The 13,511-nt window shown below is 33.0% G+C and overlaps 1 pseudogene; it reads right to left on the bottom strand.

The window, feature by feature from the left end:
* Window positions 1–5,664: 5,664 nt before the first annotated feature.
* LOC104885264 (uncharacterized) lies at window positions 5,665–9,257 on the bottom strand (annotated as a pseudogene).
* Window positions 9,258–13,511: the final 4,254 nt, after the last annotated feature.

Genomic DNA, 13,511 nt, shown 5'->3' with positions numbered 1-13,511 from the left:
ATCATATAAACACAATTACTAGATAACTCATAAAATCCATTAACACCCTCAACTTATAATTTATAATACTAATACGGAGTTAGTAAGAGGAAATAAGAAGATTATAATATATAATAATTCACACTTATCAACAACCTAAACTTATATTCGTTTGTGCATGTCCTTCAATATAAAAGTAATTCTTTCATTTCTCGCTATTCCCTTTATTTACTCTTGTTAAGTACTGTTTTTTTTTTAAATTTGACACTCATATTACTTGCATAATAACAATGCCTTGCTAAAGTTAGTAACCACTAGTAGTAAGTATGTTAACAATTCTTTGCTAGATTAGTAACCACCAGTGGCATACCCTCAAGGCACTCTAAAACCCAAGATTACCTAAAGCTCTTATGTTATAACCACTGCAAGATTACCTAAAACTATCACCGAAAATGCAAAGCTTAGGTGGTGCATACGCTAGTACATAAAGTATGGTGCGCACAACAGGTACATAGATAACGAGACAAATTTATATAGATAACAAGTCAAATGAACACATGTACATGGATAGCAAGTCAAATGAACATAGGTACATCTCTATTGGTACATGTTCATTAGTATTGGTCTTTGTGTATGTAATTTAGTGCTTCATGTTCATCATGCTTATGGTCTTTTTTCATAAGGACGTGTATATGTACTAATTTGGGCCGAATATGTAAACTTTAGAATTTTTTGTCAAAAACTACCTTATAAAAGCCCACTGTTGAACTACCTTATATAATTTTTTTTCAAAAAAACTACCTTATAAATTCTAAAAGATTGAGTAACACTACCAACTAACGGAAAACGTTAGTATGTTTCTGTTAGGGGTGATAATTTAAGCAAGATTGGGTGGGTTGCGGTCCGAGCCTAACCTTAAATTTTTGTCCAACGGGCCTAATATGCATAGTTCAAGCTCTTTTATGCGGGCTTAACTACTTGTCCATGACCCGTCCTAATAAACGGGCGGGCTTGCCCTCGGGCCTATTAATACCTTAGTTTTTTCAAATAAGTCTAGCTAATTTTCTTTAATATATAAATAGATTAAAACATAATTTTGGTTAAAATAGAAAAAAAATTTGATTATCACAATGTAATATAAAGAGAAAGTTCAAAAATTTCGTAAAAAAAATGTTAGAGGACGACAAATTAAGTTCTAAAGGTAAGAATAAAGATAATTATGTTTTACCAAAGCTATATTAGTGCAATAAACTATATATTCCAAACGATAAATCAACACTAAATTAGTAAGATAAAAAAAAAAAGAATTGAATTTCATAGAATATAGATATTATGATAAACATGTCGGGCGGGTTAGCCCGCGATATGTTTGATGTTGTCCATATCCGCCCATTAATATTAGTGGGCCGGGCTTGGCCCGCCCATATAGAATTTTTTTCAAAATTTGTTGTCCAAGTCCGCAACTTTGACGTGCCGGTCTGGGCGGGCTTAGTAGGTCGTTCTGCCCGTGAACTACTCTAAAATTAAATGATTCTTTCCCTCCATTTTTCATACCAATTTGTGGTGCCTCTCTCATCTTACATATTTGGAATAGAGGATCCTCTTCCTGTGAAATCACCTAATTCTCACCTAAAATCTCACCCAATTCTCACCCAATTGAAGGTCAGCGTGCATTTATTAGGCGAAATTCGACCCCCTCTTGCTATTGAAGCTATGTATTATGGGATTGAAGCTTCAATAATTACTCAATTTTAGGGGTTTTCTCATCATTAGTCATTCACTTTAAGGAGTTTCTTTATATTCTTCAATTACTTGTGAATTTTAGGGTTTTCTGCTAGGATTTGTTTTAATCATGTTAAAATTAGGTTTTGTGAGTGTTCAAAATTCCTAACTTTGCTTTGATTTTGGTCTTGTTGAGGTCATGTCAAATTTAAGCTACCAATCAGCTTGTGAGTTCCAACCAAATGTGATTGTGGCATCAAACCTCATATTGGAATAAACAATGCCACATCATACAAAATTTTAGAAACCTATTCAAGGAGTAAATTTCGCACCATTGTTGTAGTTTTTCCTCTTTTATTGAGTTGAAAACGAGTTCTTCCTCTTCCCTTGGTACCCTTTTGTACCACATTTTTGCTCATTCTTCTAGGTCAATGACAATGACAACTTACCGCACTACATGATGTAAGAAATTTGGAGTGAAAAGTGATTAAGACTGAGAGTTTTGACCAGGGAATCTTTAGTGCAAAGGTAATTTTGAGGAGACGGAGAGAGAAGTAATGGAAGATGACAATGGAAGGCGGAGAGATGGGTAATTTAAAGTATTGGGGGTATAAGAGATATTTCACAATGTATTTTGGAGGGAAATTAAAAAGTTGACAAAATTGACTAACATATCCTGTTAGTTGGTAGTGCTACTCAAGCTTTTAGAATTTATATAGAAAAAAAATTATATAAAATAGTTATTTTCAAAAATGAACGTTTATAAAATAGTTTTTGTCAAAAGGCTAACCTTTACTAATACAATCTTCACCTTGAAAGTAGAAACAATGCCAATTAGAGATAGTCTCCTAAGTCCTAATGATAACTTGGGAAGAAGTCGGGATACTATTTTTTTGATCCATATGAGTCACAAAGCCACTCCAAAGTACGAGGAAAAGGAGGGAAAAATTCGAATATGTAACCTATCGTTCGCAGCACCTCAATCTAATTACTACCTGTTCGGCAAAAGTAGTTGTTGGCTGTTGGAGTAGTTGTCAGCTGTTCGGGTAGCTGTTAGCTGTCGGCTAGTAGCTGTTAGCTCTTAGCTGTGAAAGTAGTTGTTTACAATACAAGTGTTCGGTAAAAGTAGCTGTTATGCTTACATATGATAAAAATAACATATTTTTTAATTATAATATTAATTATAATTATATGATTAATTACTACTCCCTCTGTCCCAATTTAGTTGCTACATTTGTTTTATCACAGTTTACGAGATGCAACTTCAAACACCAATATTTTGAGTTACATATATGAAAAAATTAAAAGAATTATATATTTGAGAAATACTAATCGAGACAAATCAAACAAGATCAAACGTGACTATGTTTTTTCTTATGTATATGGAGTAAAAGATAGTCAAAGTTATGATGTGAATAGTGCCTACAGTCAAAATGTAGCAACTAAATTGGGACAGAGGGAGTATATGATTCATACTAGGATGACAGTGTCATTATCAGTCCACTTAAATACCTCGCTCGTCCCTTCTTTGTTATTAGATGAAGCCATGTACGTATCTAACATAATCATGAATAATATAAAAATATTAATGAGAATATAATGCACCAAGCCATCTACGTATCTAGCAGCCATATTAGTATACTAATCAACATTGAAAAATATAAGGAGAACGAAAACAAAACAGTTAGTTGATAAAAAAATTATCTTTGATAAAAATGAGAAAGTGGGATTTTTAATCCTTAAAAAGTGGGATTTTTTTTTCTGTTAATCCCAAATTTTTATCTTAAATATATGATATTCTATTAATTCCAAATTGTTATCCTTAACAAGTGGAATTTTTTTCCTTTGGAAAAAAAATAAAAAAAAAGTAGAAAGCTACTTATAGAAACTAAATGCTATAAAATATAACGTTTGGGAAAAACTATCCAAAAGCTATCTGAAACTCCAACAGCTACTCCAACCTCTACTATGCCAAACACTTAATTAGTGTTTTGACTTAGGTTATGTTCAGTTCACCTTATTTTTTCTTATTTCAGATCTAATCAGATCAGATCAGATCAGATCAGAAAAAATAAGTTCAGATCAGATCATATCAGAAAAAATAAGTTCAGATCAGATCAGATCAGATCAGATCAGATCATGCTTATATTTAAAAACTCATTATTACTAAATACCTTTCATTACATATTAGTAAAAATTATAATAATTGAATATTAATAAAGTACTCATTGAGACGAATCAAACAAGACCCCACATGACTATATTTTTTCTTATATATTGAGAAAAGTCTAAAAGATTCTCTCTAATTGTGAATAGTGTCAAGATTCTAAGTGAGAAAGATAAAAAAAAATACAAAGGGAGTATTATTATTTACTAGTATATTTGTTCAAAAGAATTATTATTGTTATTGTTATTGTACTTATTAATGATTAATAATGGTAATTATTAGTATTCTTGTTGTTACCATTATAAATGTCATTGTTATCATTATATTAAGTTATTTTATTGTTATTAAATAATAGAAAATTAAAAGTCACGTGTTAAGAACATAAGATTGACTCAAAAATAAGAAATATATAAAATATAATATCTCAAATTCATGACAACGAAACTACTAAGTTCGGATTACATTTCAAAATAAGCTAAGTGTGAGATACAATTTAAAAATATAGATTCGGTATACCTCTTCCTACCGAATTCCAAATCTCTCTAGCTATTTGAAGTTGCACGATGTTTATTTCTTTTTTGGTCAAGTCATAGTTGTTTGTATATCTTATTTTATATGGAAAAAAAAGTTGAGTTGTCAGTTCCGATTCTCAAGTGTGAAACTTTTTTTTAAGGGAAAGTGTGAAACATGTGTATAAGTGCTCTTATAATTAATGACTTGAGTTATATAATTATTTTTAGTAATAATAATAATTATTATTGTTGTTCTTATAATAATGATAATAATAATAATTATTATTAAGGAAAATTTGCACAAAACCACCTTAAGTTTTCACTTATTTAGAATCTCCCACCTTTATGTTTTTTTTTCCTAAATTTCCACCTAAACTTTACAAAACCTTTATAAACTCCCACCACTTAACGGATTTTGCCAAATTCCGTTAGTGGTGGGACCCACATCAGTTATTTCTTTTGTTTTTCCCTCCAAACAACTCACTTCCCCCTTCTTATATAAGAGAATTTTACTCCCTTTATCTCTCCTACTTTAACCCCTTTTTATTTGTTTATTTATCTTAACCTCTTTCTCTCTCCTACTTTATCCACCTCACACCCCACACATATAGATCCTCCTTGGTATCTGTAAGAACAGTAACAAGGAAGACCTTTAGGAAACGGAGGGAGTATTTTATAAAAGATAAGATCTTGTAAATCAGATCAGATCAGATCAGAAAAAATAAGTTCAGATCAGATCAGAAAAAATAAGTTCAGATCAGATCAGATCAGATAAGTTCAGATCAGAAAATTTCAGGTGAACTAAACATAGCCTTAGTCAAAACACTAAAAGCTAATGCAAAAGCTGTTGCAGAACAGAGCCTAAGCCAAAACATCTTAGTAGTCGGGATACTATCTAACTAATAATACCTCTATTTCACAATCTCTATTATATAAGGCAACACATGGAGGACACCAAAAAATAGAAAAAGGAAAAAAAGAAAAAAAAGGAAAGAAAGAGGATACCTAACTGTTTCATTTGAACGAAAAAAGGGGGAAGTAGGACATTTAAACTCAACATCAGTTTTTTGAGAAAATAAAATGTAAAGATAGTTTTTCTATCCAATTAATTTTATTTTTTCTACTTTACTAGTTTTAGGACCCGTGCATGATACACGGGAGTATTAATTGCTTGATAGCATAACTAATGATCAATAAAAATAATCAAAATAACGTAACATATTTAACTAATCATATATGGAGGCATCAAATTGTTATTTACAGAAATGATTTTTGTAACGCAATCTATATGTTTGAAAACACTTCCTTGTAAACTACGTTTGTTGTACTTGTACGCACTCCGTGTTCTTTGTCAAAAGGAAGTATCTTCAGACCTTTTTTGCTCGTAACTCTGGAAACAACAACATAAAATTGGCCATGGCTAAAAACAGGTCTCGGGAGATACAGGCCTACATGAGACAAAGATTGTCCTTGACTTTTATTTATAGTCATAGCAAAACAAACCATTAAAGGAAATTGACGTCTCTGAAATCTGATAGGAAACTTGGTGGAGTCCGACGGCGTCAATGTCATTCTTGGGATAAAAACTTTTGCACCCACATTACTTCCGGAAATAACAGTAGCTTCAATAACACGATTACCTAAATGATTGACGACTAACCTCGTGCCATTACATAATCCAGATGTTTGATCAATATTACGTAGAAGCATAACGGGCGCACCAACCTTTAATCGTATGCTATGATTTGGGAGACCAGAGCATTTAATTGTATTGAGGAATTCAGTGGAGTATATTTCGTGGACTCCAAAGTTTCCTTCCTCTTTGCTTATAGCATCCGAACTCAAATAGACTTTCTCTTCTCCTGGAATAGTAGATAGAACATTATCATTTACAATCTCCACTATCTCATTTGTTGGGGCCAAAATAGCTCTTTCTTGAAATATTTAGCTTCCCAAATATGTTCCTGTAGGTCTGGATACGTGCTTTCAACAATTGCTAAAATCGGATCGGCCCCGGATCTATAAGGATATCTTTTGCAATCTCGACGACGGCTTCACCATCATTAGGACCGCCAGCATTTCCATCTCCAACGCTTAGTATCCACTCTGAGAATTCTCGCAATTCATCAACAGAAGATTTTGAGGAACTTGATTGTAATCTCATATTGCGAGTAAGTGTAAGGACCTTACACGAATCCCATAAGTAAGACGAATTAACGGTGGCGAACACGATATCCTGCCTACTTCCCTTTGGTACAACTGGTAATATCTGCCTGAGATCACCTCCGAATACTACCACTTTACCTCCAAATGGTCGATGCAAGTTATCCCTATCAACAGACCTCATTATGTCCCTCAAACTTCTATCAAGTGCTTCAAAACAATACTTATGCATCATCGGAGCTTCATCCCAAATGATAAGTTTTGTCTTGATGAGAAGATCAGCTAACTCCGACCCAGGGCGAATTCCGCGCAAGTAGAATTTTCATTTACATTCAAAGGGATACCAAATCTAGAATGAGCTGTTCTTCCACGTGGAAGGAGGAGAGAAGCAATTCCACTCGAAGCTACTGGCAATACAATTTCGCCCTTCTTTCTTATTGCAGCACATAATGTTTTCCAAACATATGTTTTACCCGTCCCTCCATAGCCGTAAACGAAAAATAGACCTCCTTCTTCACTCGAGACAGCATCCAATACTTCTCGATAAATCATCGACTGCTCATCAGTTAAACCTTTATACAATTTGTCGTGTTCCACGGTCATTTCCTCAATGTCATATGAAAGCTCATCTGCTATAAGCTTGTTTTGTCCTTCAAACATGATTAGTTCATCAGGAAACGGCATTTCACTGAATCTACGCAAGCTGCTACCATTACTTTGGAGCATGGTTTCAATCTCAGCAATGCAAAAGATTCGATTTGATCATCGGTTAAATGCAGGTCTGTGAAACATATAAACAAAAGTAACCTATATTAAGAATGCAAATTGCTAAAAAGTATGGTTTTTGACTAAAAATATTTTCGTAGTTATTTACCTTTATTTTTTTGAAGACAACGCTGCTTGTAAAGTATGTCATCAGATAATAACTGCCATGTCTTATGCCAAACTTCCTCCGGCTTCGACATGCTACCAGATAATAGTAACATAGAGAACAAATGTCTTAGATAATACCCTGATTCTCTAAAACTTGCTTCTGTTATTGCATCGACATATTCCTTGTCATCATCAAGTAAACCCCTTGCATAGCAAGCTTCCTTGAATGTAGGATACACTACACCATCAACCGTTCTAATGTCTTCGTAGCATGTCGCGCCTTTTACAAAATTTAATAAAGTTCTAAGGTAGAACTTCTCTCCAGATCCAGGTGAGACATGGTAGATTCGTCCTATTGTGACACCTCTAGATCTTGGGGTCCACTCTCTCTGTGCCTGTTTCCAAACAAATTTTGTAGGGAACTCCACATAAGTAAGCTCCCTAGCTTCTTCATATTTTTGGTTACATTGCATCCAAGCTAGGAATTTCGTATTGTCAATATGAGGTCTGTCTAGTACGGATTCCACATCCGCATGGTCGTTAAACAAAACGGTTTGTTCTCCCGGTAGATGAAAACTTAATCTTTCAACAGCAGGGGTTCGATAATGTATGTTGAATCCAAAAACCTCCAAATTGCTTCACACGCCGAAATATATCGGCAATCATTGTACATCTTTATTTCATCTATTTCTTTACCTTCACCTTCTTTCTGTTTATCTTGATAAGCCGTAACCCTATCATATCCCTTGTTTATATATTTGAACAAATATTTAATTGATCTAGATTGATTACACCATTCAACGTTTATGTGTCCTTGATATTTACGAAGCAATTCAGCATTATATGGGACAACATACCGATTATCAAGGTGAACCCCACTCTTCTCAACTGTAGATCCATTATCTCTTCGTCTGTACACTGGATATCCTTCATCATCTACCTTAGTTGCCTCATTAAACCTCTTGGGAAAATGCTTACTGCATTGCTTGTCAATCATACACGGAGCATTTGTATTTGCTGAGCCACATGGACCGTGCATCATGTACTCGCTTACTGCTTGATATAGTTCTGGATCTTCAGATTTATCAGGCAACTCAGCACAAATAATCTTATCAATATCTGAAGCAACAGGGTATTTGTCTCCCTGATGCATGAACAACAAAATATGAGCGTGCGGCAAACCACGCTTTTGGAATTCAACTGTATAGACCACTGAAAATAAGCAGACAACAAAATAGTTTTGATATTCAAGTTAAATAAAAGATAATACGATAGCAATCCAATTAAAAATAACATATAATAAAAAATAATAATATAAATAAGGACGATGTCTAACATACCAGCCCTAACCCTGCCAAATATTTTGCCATCTTTCAGATCTTTCACCAACTGGTCTAGTTTCATCTTAAAAACTCGACATATGATGTCTGGCCTATCCTCTGGCCTTAGGCCTCTTTTTTTTACAAATCTAGTAATCTCAGGCCACTTAGGATTACACGTAAATGTTATGAATAAATCTGGATAACCATACCATCTGCAAATAGCCATCGCATCTTGATAGTTTTCTCTCATATAACTATGTCCTCCTGTGAAGGAAGATGGCAATACTATACGACTTCCAGTCGAAGATCCCTCGGTTTCACCTCTCTCGACAGCACCTCTTAAATTCTTGACATTAGCAGCTCTCAAGCTTTGTTGGTTGTGTCTAAGAAAAGACAACCTTTCAGCTTCAATCATTGTGTAAGCATCAACTATGAATTGTTGTAACAACCTTCGAGATAATAGTATTGTTGCCGCTCCAGAGCTCGGTCTTGTATTCTGTATGCAAAAAACTCACGCATTGTGAGTTTAAACCTCTTTCCTGTTGAACCGTCTGATGGAGTCTTATCCCTGTGCATAATATCTGTTCTAAATCCATCTTCTCCGTATGGAAATAATAGTGGATATTGCATAGCGAGGTAAGAAGGATGAAGTTCGGAAATTTGTTGTAGCTTTCCACCCTTCGTTTCGATAATTATATCTCTTTTGTCGGCACTATCAATATCTCCTACGATAAGTGCAGCTACTTCTGATGTTGTTGGCAAATTATAAGTTCTGCCATCAGACTCTCTTTTGCCGATAAGTTTTAATTTCAAATTCAAATTCTCACACGTGTTAGATGCAAACCTATCCCTAGCCATTCTGAAATTATGAGCTAAAGGGTTATTATGATCTAACATATCTTGTAATTCTGCAACTAAGCGATCTTCAAACTTGTCTGGGTTTGATGTACTGGTAAGACATAATGAATAATAAGTGAGATTTGAAAAGGAATATATAAATTAAACAATTAAAGTTACAATGATACTTAAATCCATTTACTATGTTGTACCTTGCAGCTGTTTTCCTGTTCTTTATTTCATCCTCAGTATCATATATGTACAGCTGAGAAAACTTTGGTCGTGCACCATCAGCAGGCAATAAAGTACCTATTAAGTGATGATTTTGACCACCAATTTTATAATTATATGGACCTCGACCTTTAGATGTAGGTGCAATAATCCTTCCACCCATTGATGTAAACGAATACATCATATTATATCCTCTTATATTTTCAAGAAAATGGTTGCTTCTATTATGTTTCTTCTTCAATAGATCATAAATAATTTGAGGTGGATGTTTTAGCAGAGGTAGCTGAACCTTCCCTTGCATGCAACACAACGAAAACTTTGGCTTGATGTTTTTGGATTTTTTGTTAGCTCTCTCATTGAACCACATTTCCGCGCCACAAAACTCACATACATGTGTTGGGTCTCCTAAATCTGAGTAGCTCTCTGTGAAAAAACAAAATCAGTAATAAATATGAGATATAAACATAATTAAGAAGACAACACAATAAATCATAATAATAAGTACGACATTTCGCATGCACTAATGGAAAAATGAAGAAGGGCTGCGCTGAAAATGACATGTAGGGCTGCGCTTTTGGACAGCAGCCCTTTCAATAGCAGCCCTTCACTTTTTAAGAAGGGCTGCGCTTTTATGGAAAAAGCGCAGCCCTTTTCGACCAAAAAAATTAAAAAAAAAATTGAAATCATATAGATCCATAGAGCAACAACAACAACAGGCGTGTAAATGCAATTCCAGAATTAAAATTTAGATTTTTATTGATTCTGATTAATATCATACAACCAAAATAATGTAATATACAACTGAAATTATATAATTCTAGAAATTAAATAATTCCAGAAAAAAACGAACAAAATAGAAGAAAAAGAACGAAAACAAAAACAGACGTTAACAAAAATGAACAAAAAAATGAAAAAATAACCCTAAAATTATAGATCTGAAAATGAACTAATATGAACATTTAACGAAAATTAAAAAAAAACCTATAAAAAAAACTAATCTGAAAAAGAACAAAAAATGAAAAAAAAACGAAAATGAAAAAAAAAACCCTAAAATTATAGATCTGAAGTTGTTGCTCTCGTGGTTGTTGTTGTTGTGTTGCTCTCGTGGTTGTTGTTGTTGTGTTGCTCTCGTGAACCCTAAAATCATTCCAAATTTCTCGAAAATTATAGATCATTACTCGAACAGAAGCGCTCTCGAACGAAATTTCTCGAACAGAAAATGCGATGAACAAAAATAAAATCGAAAAAAAGCAACGAACTACCATTGAAATGAACTGAAAATGCAGAAGCTAAAATGTTAAGAGTTGTTGAATGGAGAAAAAGGGTTGAATGGAGGAGAGAGAAAGAGAGAAAGAGGGTTTTTTGTGAGGAGGCGTGAAAATGAGAGGAGAGAGAAAGAGAGAAAGAGGGTTTTTTTTGTGAGGAGGCGTGAAAATGAGAGGAGAGAGAAAGAGGGTTTTTTTTGTGAGGAGGCGTGAAAATGAGAGGAGTGAGCGTATGAGCGAGGGTTTTTTTGTGAGGAGTCTTAAGTTTAGCGGGATTTTATTTTAAGGCCCAATAGGGCTGCGCCTATTAAAAAAAGCGCAGCCCTATCAAGTAGAAGGGCTGCGCTTTTTTTAAAAAGCGCAGCCCTACTAACTGAAGGGCTGCGCTTTTTTACAAAAGCGCAGCCCTTCTGTTTTGTAGGGCTGCGTTTTTGTAGAAAAGCGCAGCCCTTCATTTATAGGGCTGCGCTTATATAAAAAGCGCAGCCCTTCCTGCGCAGCCCTTCCTTTTTTTTCCCCTAGTGATGATATGCAATAGTTATTACAAATTATATGCCAACCTGTAACGATATCCATATAATTGACGTCGTTGTCACTATCGTCTTCTGTAACACAGTCATCTTGAACGGTAGTATTTGATTGGTCATGAGAACTTGATTCAATATTTTCATCTTTATATAACAGTCATAAAAAACAATACATTTTAGATACGATGTTAAAAGTACTTCAAATATTAGATACTTGTATTTAATAAGTAAGTAATAAATTAATACCATTTATAATTCTCCGTATAACTGATTTAAGGATATTTGAACTTCGAACCACACGTCTCTTAGATCTAACATTACTATGAGATTGTGCCAATTCCAACATGTCTCCAGAAATCATAGAGCTGCCTATTAATTATTATGTTTTAGTTAATATAAAAAAAAATCGATGTAATTATAGAATACAATCAATTCATTGAATAGTACATAATGCATACCTCGAGCTCTTTTTTCTAACATAATCTGCTTTCTATTACTTCTGGCAATATTAGAAGGAGATTGTGTGGCTAAAGTAAGTGTCAAATAAATATCTTCATTAGATTTTGCATTTTAATTTTATTTAATCGTTTAATATAAATAATAATAATTACATATCAGAATGTATGTAAAGCGTATACCATTAATAACAATGCTGGTAGGATTATTGTTAGAAATAACTGTGTTTAGCGGTTCCTCAAAAGACGACTTAGAAGATGATGATTGCAAATCTAGAAAAATAAAAATTTGTATATTAATTATCTTAATATAAACATTCAAATTTAATTACCATATAAAGGGAATTATTATATATTTACCTATATGCCCCAATGGAGTAGTACAAATAATACTTGAATCATTAAATATTGTGCTTATTGACGGTGAATTAACAACGGATCATCTGAATATAATACGAAAAGATAAAATAAGTTTATATTTAACATACGATAATATTTTGTATAATAATAGCCTCCATAGTACACAACTATATCGTTCAATGAACGACAAAAAATATTGGAATTCAATACGGATTGCTGCGTCCCTAAATTGGACGAAACTTTTTCACATCTTTGCGATAATATTAGTTTTCTTTTTTTCCTTGCACATCGTTGTTCAATTTGTTTTGATACAAATTGATTTAGAGATCTTGAGGATACTGCAAACAAACAAAAACAATACAATACAAAAAGTGAATTTATATAATGACAATATAATTGCCAAATGAAAGCCAAAACAAAATATAATTTGTTAATATACTAATTGATTAAGTTTAGAATAATAATATTTTATTATGACTATATCATAAGTAATCATAGTATCACAAATAAATTAATATTCAGAGGGTTAAAGATAAAATGTTTACATATAAAGTCTTTTTAAAATCCATGTTTTTTTACATTAAAATAGACTGCTTTCATTAAATTAACCTATATATTATTTGTTTTATTTTAAAAACATAGAATAACATTAGTAACATACCTTTTGACTATGTACGAAATATCAAATTATAAGCTAACATGTAGTGATTATACTTCAGTCAAGACAACATTTATAAGCAACCTTTCTTATTATATTTATGATGATTCACATGCATTGCATATTAACTTCATTTCATTACAACAATATTTCCATTACTTCATTTCTCTATCTCTCTAACTTCTCTCTATACTTCTTTACAAATATCTTCATCTACTCAAAAAATTTCCAAAAAACTTACTTCATTTCTCACGATTTTGTCCTACAAATTTTCTATTCTCAAACTCAAATACACAAAATCAACACCAAAAAACTTTCTTCATTTCTCACGATTTTTGCTTCGAAATGTCTCGGTTGAAAATAATATGGAAATTCTACATATTTCCATTTTTTCAAAGTTTTAATTCGGGAATTTCTCAAATGTTGATTAGTTATGGGAG

The sequence above is a fragment of the Beta vulgaris genome, chromosome 4, assembly GCF_026745355.1.
Source record: "Beta vulgaris subsp. vulgaris cultivar EL10 chromosome 4, EL10.2, whole genome shotgun sequence".
Taxonomy (NCBI): domain Eukaryota; kingdom Viridiplantae; phylum Streptophyta; class Magnoliopsida; order Caryophyllales; family Amaranthaceae; genus Beta; species Beta vulgaris.
Note: the sequence above shows the minus strand (reverse complement) of the source record. Positions and strands in the feature narration are given on the sequence as shown.